General features: G+C 38.9%; 1 pseudogene; it reads left to right on the top strand.

Annotated features, from left to right (window-relative positions):
- The first annotated feature begins 9,402 nt into the window (after positions 1–9,402).
- LOC101617951 lies at positions 9,403–10,276 on the top strand (annotated as a pseudogene).
- The last annotated feature ends 984 nt before the right edge of the window (positions 10,277–11,260 follow it).

Below are 11,260 nucleotides of genomic sequence, written 5' to 3' on the forward strand. Positions count from 1 at the left end.
TGAAAATCTGAAAGAAATGGATGATTTCCTTGATCTATATGACCTACCTAAATTAAATCAAAATGAGATTAATCACTTAAATAGACCTATAACAAACATGGAGATCCGAGCAGTTATCAATAATCTCCCAACTAAAAAAAGCCCAGGCCCGGATGGATTCACTGCTGAATTTTACCAGACTTTTAAGGAAGAGCTAACACCATTGCTTCTTAAGCTTTTCCAGGAAATAGAAAAAGAAGGAATCCTACCAAACTCCTTCTATGAGGCCAGCATCACCCTGATACCAAAACCAGGCAAAGATAGAACAAAAAAAGAAAATTACAGACCAATCTCCCTCATGAACATAGATGCAAAAATTCTCAACAAAATATTGGCAAACAGAATACAAGAGTATATCAAAAAGATCATTCACCCTGACCAAGTAGGCTTTATCCCAGAGATGCAGGGATGGTTCAACATACGCAAATCTATAAATGTAATACATTACATAAATGGGTTGAAGGACAAAAATCACATGATCATCTCATTAGATGCAGAGAAAGCATTTGACAAAATCCAACATCCCTTCATGATAAAAGTCCTACAGAGACTGGGAATAGAAGGAACATATCTCAATATAATAAAGGCTATTTATGACAAGCCTACAGCCAACATATTACTAAATGGGGAAAAACTGGAAGCTTTTCCACTAAAATCAGGAACAAGACAAGGGTGTCCACTGTCTCCACTTCTATTTAATATAGTTTTGGAAGTCTTAGCCATAGCAATAAGGCAAGAGACACACATAAAAGGGATACAAATTGGAAAGGAAGAAATCAAGTTATCACTATTTGCAGATGACATGATTCTATACATAAAGGACCCTAAAGACTCTACTAGCAAGCTGTTAGAGCTAATCAAAACCTACAGCAATGTAGCAGGATACAAAATAAATACACAGAAATCAGTAGCCTTCATATATGCTAACAACAAACACACAGAGGATGAAATCAGAGAATCACTCCCATTCACAATTGCATCAAAAAAAATAAAATACCTTGGAATAAACCTAACTAAGGAAGTAAAGAATCTATACAATGAGAACTTTAAGACACTCAAGCGAGAAATTGCAGAAGACACTAGAAAGTGGAGAAACATCCCTTGTTCCTGGCTTGGGAGAATCAATATCGTGAAAATGGCAATCTTACCTAAAGCAATCTACACATTTAATGCAATCCCTATCAAAATTCCAAAGGCTTTCTTCATGGAAATAGAAAAAACAATCCAAAAATTCATTTGGAATCATAAAAAACCTCGAATATCCAAAATAATACTGAGCAACAAAAAAGAGGCTGGTGGTATCACCATACCTGATTTTAACCTATACTACAGAGCCATAGTAACAAAAACAGCATGGTACTGGCACAAAAACAGACATGTAGATCAGTGGAACAGAATAGAGGACCCAGATGTAAGCCCAAGTAGCTATAGCCACCTGATATTCGATAAAAATGCCAAAAATACTCATTGGAGAAGAGACAGCCTCTTCAACAAATGGTGTTTTGAAAACTGGATAAATATCTGCAGAAGGATGAAAATAGATTCTTCTCTCTCGCCATGCACAAGAATTAAGTCCAAATGGATAAAAGACCTTAACATCAGACCGGAAACTTTGAAACTGCTAGAGGAAAAAGTAGGGGAAACCCTCCAACATATTGGTCTTGGCAAAGACTTTCTAAATACAACCCCAATTGCTCAGGCAATAAAACCACAGATTAACCACTGGGACCTAATGAAATTACAAAGATTTTGCACCGCAAAGGACACAGTGAAAAAAGCAAAGAGGCAACCTACAGAATGGGAAAAAATCTTCGCCAGCTATATATCTGATAAAGGATTAATATCTAGGATATACAAAGAACTCAAAAAGTTAACTAATAAGGAATCAAACAGGCCAATCAAAAAATGGGCTAAGGAGCTAAATAGAGAGTTCTCAAAGGAAGAAATACGAATGGCATATAAGCACCTAAAAAAATGTTCTACGTCACTAGTCATCAGGGAAATGCAGATTAAAACTACATTGAGATTCCATCTCACTCCTGTCAGATTGGCCACCATCATGAAAACAAATGATCATAAATGTTGGCGGGGATGTGGAAAAAAAGGAACCCTTCTGCACTGCTGGTGGGAATGCAATCTGGTCCAGCCATTGTGGAAAACAGTGTGGAGGTTCCTAAAGCAGCTAGAGATTGATCTACCATATGACCCAGCTATAGCACTCCTAGGCATATATCCAAAGGACTCATCTCATTTCCTTAGAAGTACATGCTCAACCATGTTTATTGCTGCTCAATTTATAATAGATGGGAAATGGAACCAGCCTAGATGTCCCTCAACAGATGAGTGGATAATGAAGATGTGGTACATTTATACAATGGAGTTCTACTCAGCGGTAAAGAAAAATGAAGTTATGAAATTTGCAGAAAAATGGATGGACCTGGAAAGTATTATACTAAGTCAGGTAACCCAGGCCCAGAAAGCCAAGCGCCACATGTTCTCCCTCATATGGGGATCCTAGCTACAGATGACTGGGCTTCTGTGTGAGAATGAAAATACTTAGTAGCAGAGGCCAGTAAGTTGAAAAGGAGACATAAAGGGTGGAGAAAGGAAGGGAGGAGGATACTTAATAGGTTGATATTGTATATATGTAATTACAATGATTGTAATGGGGAGGTAATATGATTGAGAATGGAATTTCAAACGGGAAAGTGTGGGGGTGGGGAGGGAGGGAATTACCATGGGATATATTTTATAATCATGGAAAATGTTAATAAAAATTAAAAAAAAAAAAAAAAAAAAAAGTAAGACACTGGCATTGGTTGATAGTCTAGGTAAAGACCAATTATTTCCATCACCATTGATTGGCTTTCTCCTAATTCTTCCTATGTGATCATACTCATTAGTTCCCCATCCCTTTCAAAATTCCTAGAAGCCACTAATATATTCTCATGATTTTTAAATATTTTTTGTCATATCACAAATTTTATAAAAGTAGGATCACATAGTTCTTAAACTTCTATAATTAGCTTTCTTTTCCTTGATACCATTTGTTAGGCTGTTTCTTCGTCAGTAATTGTATCCTTTCTATTACTGAATTGTAATCTATACGTGGGTGTACCGCAGCCAAATTCATCCAATGAAGGACAATGTGAATGCTCACAGTTGGTGATGCACTCTAAAAATCAACTTGAAGCAGACTTTTGTTTAAATATAATCCTGAAATCTTTTGTAAATGTTTAGCACTGCATTTGCTAGATGCTATGATAGATGCATGCTTATTTTAAAAGAAACTGTCACACTGTTTTGCTAAGTGCCTGATCTATTTGATAAGCCTGCTAGCATCATACGATCGTTGCATCTAAACCATTCGCAGCACTTGCTGGTTACTATTATTTATTTTAGCCCTTCTGATATATAGGCATTGATATCACATTATGAGTTAAATTAAAAATCTTAGAACATTTTTATGTGCCATATGTCTCAGTGGCCCAGATTGTGTTTCCTTATTTGCATTCTCTTCGTTGTTCAGACTAGATCTGTTTTGTTATCTAACAGGTTTTTGTTAGTTTGTTTGTTTGTTTTTGCTTTTTTTCTGCTTCTATCTTCTCCATTCTGCAATTGGCCCATCTACTGAAATTTTCATTTTCAATTGTCTCATTTGGTTCTAGTTGATAACTTGCATGATTCTGTTACTGCATTTTCATATGTACTATGGTGTGAGTGTGTGGGGTGTGTGTGTGCATGTACCCATGCCCCCTCATGTGGAGGTCAAAAGACAATGTCAGGTGTCTTCTTCTATTACTCATGTCTCCTTGAAACACATTCTCTTTCTGAATCCAAAGCAGCTTTTTGGCTTGTCCCATTGATTCCCTGGTAACTCTTCTGGGGTTATAGGTATGCTTGCATACACTCAGCTACTTACATGGGTGCTGGGGAATCAAACCCAAGGCCAATCAAGTACTCCCATGCCCTCATGCTTGCTCAGCAAGCGCTCCCATCCATTAAGCCATCTCTGCAGCCCTTTACTGAGATTTTTATTTCTTTACTGAAGCATCCTATTCCCTTTTTTGTGTTATTTTTTTATTTTTATTTTTAACCTGATTAATATGTTTGCAGAAGCAACTTTTTTAGAGTGCTTCAAACTCAATACAATGACCGTGTTACTTCTGGACACTAGTGAAACTCCTCAGTAGAGTACTTGTGACAGCATCCTTCCCCTATCAGAGTGCACGTGCAGGCACCGCACTTGAATAGCATTCTAATAATACCAAGCGTAAGATGCCCCATGGGAAAATGGAGATAGAGGTTACACAAGCGTACGGGGCTTTCTCTGGTCCCACACTTATAGAAGTTTGAGGTGCCTTCCTACATCCCCCCGTGAACAACCTGGTCCTCTGGGCTAGGAAGATGGTTTGGTGGCTAAAGGCTAAAATGCGTGCCATTCCACTGTTAGGACCTGAGGTTAGATTCCTCAAACCCACACAAATGCCAGCACTATAGGAGGTATCTGCAGTCGGGGAGGGGAGGTGGAGCAGGAGCATCCACTGGAAGCTGGTTGGCCAGCTAGTCGAGCAACTACAGTGCTGCACAAGAAGAGGTGTCTCACACACACAGGGAGGCAAGGAAGACAGTTTCTGACCTCCAAACACATACCATGACATGCTTGTTCTACTAACCCATGCATGAGCAAGTACACCCAAAACATGCTAATCTTTCTATTCAAACTTGGCTCGAATAATAGGACCACTTTTTTTTTTTCTTAATCTCTGGTATTCACTTTAAGGAAAACCATTTCTGTTTAAAAACTCACCTGTTTTTCTAGGCTGGCCCCTCACGTTTCATTGTCTATCAAGAGATTTTTGGGGGATACATTTTTTTGTCTTCCCCAGTTGTGTTTCCTAGGTTATTGGCTTGTTTGTTTCCCATTCTGGGCCATTGAAAAGCCCCAGGCACTCAAGAATTATGTCATCCTTGAGTCTCAAGCCCTTGGTCAATCTACTTTCCTCTTCCAAACTTTCAGGTTCTTCTTAATTTTCTCTGTATATAATAACCATGTTTCTCAGTTGTTCTCAATTGAAAGATCAGGGAAAAATAAGTCTATACCATCTAGACATGAAAGGCCCAGTGCACAGAGGTATCCAACACGCATATATAAACAAAATGCCTTTTCTAACATATTCTAGCTATATTTTGTAATTTTGTTTTTATTTTATTTGAAAAAGATAGCCACTGTGCAATATTATTTGTGGAAAGGCCATTGTACTGACTTGGAGATATATATGGGCATCATAAAATTCCCAAGAGATGTTATCTTTCCTTACAGGTGCTACCTCCTCTATCTCCCTATACATTTATAAACAGTAATGTTTCCCTCCTTGTTACTTAAATAATCTCACTTTTGCATCCATGCACTGTTATTCTCATAAGCTTATTCATAAAATGAAATGACCTGATTAAAAAAAAAATGACACAAGAATTGCTGACATAGATATTATAAGGCATTGCTATATTTCTTTATAACAACCCATACTAGTGTGGACTTGAACAAAACACTTGTCTTAGAGTTTCTGGGCACTGATTTCCTCATATGTTGACTATAGAGCAGGAGATAGAAGATCGTAGCATTACTACATGTATGGTTTCAATACCTAGCTCAACAGATTAAGCAAGAGACAGGAGCTGTAAAGATAGTTTAGTAATTGACATGCTTGCAGTGTATGTATGAGGAACTGATTCAAACTCCAGAAACCACTTTACAAAACTCTGAGCAGAGTAGTGACCACTTATAATCATAGCATTGAGAGACAAAGACAAGTGGATCCCCAGAGCTTGCTGGCCATGCAGTCTAGCCTAATTGGTGATCAGTAAGCCAATGAGACACCCTGCATCATAAATAGGTAGATGGCACCTCTAAATAACACAAGAGGTTGTCCTCTGACTTCTACACACACACACATATGAACATCCATATACATGAATATATATGCACATACATATATATACATATACATACATATGTATGTCCACACCAAAATAAGCTAGTGATGTTTCAATAACAAACAAGCAATTACTATTTATATCAGTAAAAGAAACAAACATAGAAAATTCCATTAAGCATGATCCCAGTTGAACTTGAGTTTCACATTCATGCTTTGTTCAAAGGAATTTCCGCTCAAATTTTTCTCTTTCCTGTAAAATTAAACGTTGTTTAAAAGGCAAGTCTAATGAGAAGTCAAGAAAGGTCATGCCTTTGATTAAATGTGTATGTTGGGGATAATTCATGAATCTACTCTTTCCTAGGCTTACACTGAAATTAATTAATTCCTCTGCAGTGAAAACCTGCAGAGATTAACACAAAAAGCACTTTGATAGGCAAAAGGCTTGCTTGGACTAAGGAAATTAAATTTAGAAATTCTGTTTTTTAAACATTTTTATAAGAAAGAGAAAGAGAATTGGGCCTCCAGCCACTGAAATCAGACTCCAGATGCACGTGCCACCTTTGTGTGCATGTGTGACCGTGTGCCCCTGTGTCAGTTTGTGCATCTGGCTTATGTGGGATCTGGGGAGTCGAACACGGGTTCTTAGGCCTCACAGGCTAGTGCCTTAACCACTAAGCCATCTCTCCAGCCCAAACTTTCAGTTTTGTATGCCTCCATTGCCTCCACTTGGAGAAGCTTTCCTTCAAGTTTAAGCAACAACCATTCTAAAGTAGGTTGCAAATGACTTTTTTTTTAAATTTCTTAGGAAAGAGCAGAAAGTTTTTAAGTATTAATTTCTGAATGACTCAAAATACTGTAACAATGGAAAAAGCATTGTAGGTCAAACTTTCACAGCAATATAGTCACAAATAATGTGTGCTTCAATTATTAATATTGCTTAAGTCCATCTTTAATTTGAGTTATCCTTCACACAGTCTTTACTAAAGAACTTGTTTCATATTTTATGAAAATGGGGAGATGAAGAGTTAAACTTTCTGGAGCTATAAAAGGTGAAATCTCAATGTAATTCCATATGCATCAAATCATCACAGTGTTTTTTTAAATAATCAATAAGTTGACAGTAGGTATATGCCTTCATAAGCATTTGTAAATAGGCTCATTTTCCATACATGCTATATCAGAAAGCTGAGGGTTTGATGACTAAATTGTTTTTTTAACAGCTAATTAATGATGAAAGTAAGACTCAAATCCAGGCGACAGGATTCATTTGTATGTGCCCTGTTGCATACTTCTGACCCTGTGATATGCTCTTGGACAAGTTCTATTGCACTAATAATTACAAATTACAGAGACCACTAAAAATTTTTAACATCTCCTCATGTGTAGCAGTGTTCAGATACTATTAATGTATAGTGTGTTGTTTTCTCTTTTATTAATATTTATTGATTTATTTGGCAGAGAGAAAGAGGGAGACCTAGAAAGACAGAGAGAAAAAATGGGTGCACCAGGGCCCCTAGCCACTGCAAATGAACTCCAGACACATGTGTCCCCTTGTGCATATGGCAAATATGGGTCCTATGGGTCCTGGGGAATTGAACCTGCTTCCTTTGGCTTTGCAGGCAAACACCTTAACTGCTAAGCCATTCTTTCAGCCCATTTTTCTAAATTAACTCGTGTTGGTACCATCATTTCCCTCCTTCCTGACCCCATTCCACTTAGTGGGATTGGTGGCATTCACCATGGCGTTGTGGGTTATGACCTGAGAGAGCAGCGGTCAGCGGTGGGGGGGGGCAATGTCCCTTTATATTTCCTCCCACCCTGTGGCTCTTCCATACTTTCTTCCCCCAATTCTGAAAAATTCCCTGAGCCTTGGTGACTTGTTTTCTACCAAATCCATCATTTTAAAATATTTTATTTATTTATTTATTTGAGAGAAAGAGAGACCCAGGTATGGATAAAGAGAGAATGGATGTGCCAGGGCCTCTAGCCACCGAAAATGGACTCCAGATGCATGTGCCACCTTGTGCACTGGCTTTTACATGGTAACTGGAGAATCAAGTCTGGGTCCTTAGGCTTTGCAGGCAGGTGCGCTGTAACTGCTGAGCTGTCTTTTCAGCCCACAAATCTGTCTTGATTAAAAATATCTCAAGTGAAAAATATGCATTTGCACACCTATCTCAGAAGACTTCATCCCTTCACAGCAAGCTACACGGCAGAATTTGAGGTGCTCAGCTTTACCTTTGCGTGTCTTATGCAGCTGTCACTGAACTCCATCCTCTGCAGAACTGCAGAGACTTCATTTACTGTGGTTTTTGCCTTTGCATCACCCTGTAAATGTGTTTCCTTCGAGAAGTCCGGCACTTGTAGTTTTGTCAGATTTTAATCTAAGGTGAATTAGAGAGGTGTTCCAAGCTCAGGATCCGATGTGGAGTGGGGAACAATTATGAGATGAGATGACTAAAAACACAGGGTGGGACTCAGTCAAAGATCACACATTCAGCAGAAATGAACTGGCCTCACACAGATCAGGGAGTCATGGCTTTCTAACAATAAGACTTGCATGAAAGTGTAGCTACAATTTTAAACTTTCTTAGGATTCTTAGCATGCTGAAAGTGGATAATTGGCAAAGCAAAGAAATATACAAGGATTTTACAGCCACAGTATTATTAAATAAATTATTGGTTTTGTTTGTTTGATTCTTGAGGTAGGGTCCCGCTCTAGTCAAGGCTGACCTGGAATTCACAATGTAATCTCAGGCTGGCAACAAACTAACACCATGCCCAGCAATAAATTACTTTTAAAGAAAATATCTATTTATTTAATTGCAAGCAGAGATAGGATAGAAAGAATAAAGACAGAGATAGAGAGATAAAAAGAGAGAATGGTCGTGGAAGGGCCTCCAGTCACTGCAAACAAACTCCAGATGCATACACCGCCGTGCATCTGGCTTTATATGTGGGTACTGGAGAATCAAACTTGAGCCATTAGGCTTTGCAGGCAAGTGCCTTAATTGCTGAGCCCTCTCTCTGGACCGTTAAATTACTGTTTTGTTTTATGTAGAGTTTCTAAAAGATCAAGATGCTTTGCTAACACGAGCTACTACTTTTACTAAAGAGTTTAAAAACAGAGCTTCCTGAGGGGCGCGGAGACTCGGCGGAGGGAGACGGCGGCAGCAGGGCGACCCTGTCCCCGCCGCCCTGCCCACCTCTCCCCGGTCATCGCCAACGCGGTCACCGCCCGAGTCGCCGGGATGCTCTGGTCGGCGAGGGTTAGTTGCGAGCCAGCCGCCTGTCTGTCGGCCCAGCTTCCTGTCGCCGGGGCTGCCAGCTCCAGGGGAGGGTCGCGTGGGGCTTCCTCAACCCTCACATCCCACCCACCCAGCCAGCCAGCCAGCCGGTCACCCGCCCGCGGGGCTCCGGGGCCATGGGCGACGTGAAGCTGGAGTTCCCCCCGCTCCCACAGTGCAAAGACGACGCCGAGGAATGGACGTACCCTATGAGATGAGAGATGCTAGAAATTTTACCTGGATTGTTCTTGGGTCCATATTCTTCTGCTACGAAAAGCAAGCTATCTATACTCCAGAAACATGGGATTACTCATATAATTTGCATACGACAAAATATCGAAGCAAACTTTATTAAACCAAACTTTCAACGGTTATTTAGATATTTAGACTTGGATATTGCAGATGATCCAGTTGAAAATATAATACGTTTTTGCCCTATGACTAAAGAATTTATTGATGGAAGCTTACAAAATGGAGGAAAAGTTCTTATCCATGGAAATGCAGGTATCTCCAGAAGAGATGCATTTACTTATGTCCAAGAAAGAAGATTTTGTATTAATCCTAATGCTGGATTTGTCCACCAACTTCAGGATTATGAAGCCACCTACGTAGCAAAATTAACAATACAGATGATGGCGCCACTCCAATTGGAAACGTCCTTATCTGTTTATCCTGTTACCACAGGAAGTTTGAAAAGAACACATGAAGAAGAAGATGATTTTGGAAATATGCAAGTGGCAACTACACAGAATGGCTGACCTAGAAGGAATATTACAGAGGGTGTGAATTTCTTTTTGGAAAGGAGAAAAATCCTAGAGATATTAATGAAAATGGCAAGAAAAACAAGTAGTTTCTTTTCAATCACATGTTGCTTCCAGACGTTTCTGTACAACTTGTTGGGCAACATTGTAAGAAGATGTTGTTGGACCTTCTACAATAGACAGCACTGATGGTTTGACTTCAAAAAAAATTTACAGTTTTATTATAAACCAAGAATTTTGGACTTGCAAAGAGGTATTATTGCAATAATGCACTTTTCATACTTGAAATTTATTTGTATGATATAAAGCTATTAAACAAAATGCAAGTTAAAAAAAAGAGTTTAAAAACAGGCAGGTGAGTTAAGTACATATGGGAGTCAGTAATTAATTTCTGCCAGTTTGAACTCTAAACCACATGATAAACACAAGCTAAATTCTTTCAAGGGCATTTATAATATGCCCACTGGAGTGACACTGTCAAGCAGGTTATCTATATTCTGTTCTGCACATGAAGGTTTTACCCACAGAGGTAGATCCTTGCCATGGTAACTGAACTGCTAGGCAATCGCCATAGTCCATTCAAGTTGATATAACAAAATATCCCAGTGTTGACTTATAAGGAACTGACACTTAACTTCTTACTATACTGGTGAATGGAAAATCTAAGCTCATAACTCCAGAAATTCAATGCCTGGTGAGGGTTCAGACCACATCCACTGATGGCCATTTTGATGGTTAGTGTTTTTGTCTCGTTTGGTTTTGCTTTTCCATTATAACCCTCCCTGGCACAAAGAGTGAGAGGCTTCTCTTTGTATTTTCCCTATGGTAACAATATTGGGCCACAATGGCTCTGTTTCACAATAAAAGGTCACCCCCAAAGGCCCTACTTTATAATACTATCATCTTGTTGCTAAGAAATCCAAGATATTAATCTTACAAGGACACAATATAGAATCTACAGCATATGTGAATCATTATTTCAAGCCAGATATTTAGAACTCCAAAGTCATAGAGAATAAACTGTATCCAGTGTTCCCTAAAGATGGAGACTAATAACATAACAACATCAGTGATTATCGTCATTTACAATCACATCATTTTGCTCATGGCAAAATTGAGGCAGGGAAGGTGAACAGCTTTTCCACATGATGCAATGTAAATCTAATAAGCATGTTAATTTTAAGTGTGAATAATAATCAAAACTTCAGAGGTTGGACATATAGCTCAATTGTAG

This window comes from Jaculus jaculus, chromosome 8, assembly GCF_020740685.1.
Source record: "Jaculus jaculus isolate mJacJac1 chromosome 8, mJacJac1.mat.Y.cur, whole genome shotgun sequence".
NCBI lineage: Eukaryota > Metazoa > Chordata > Mammalia > Rodentia > Dipodidae > Jaculus > Jaculus jaculus.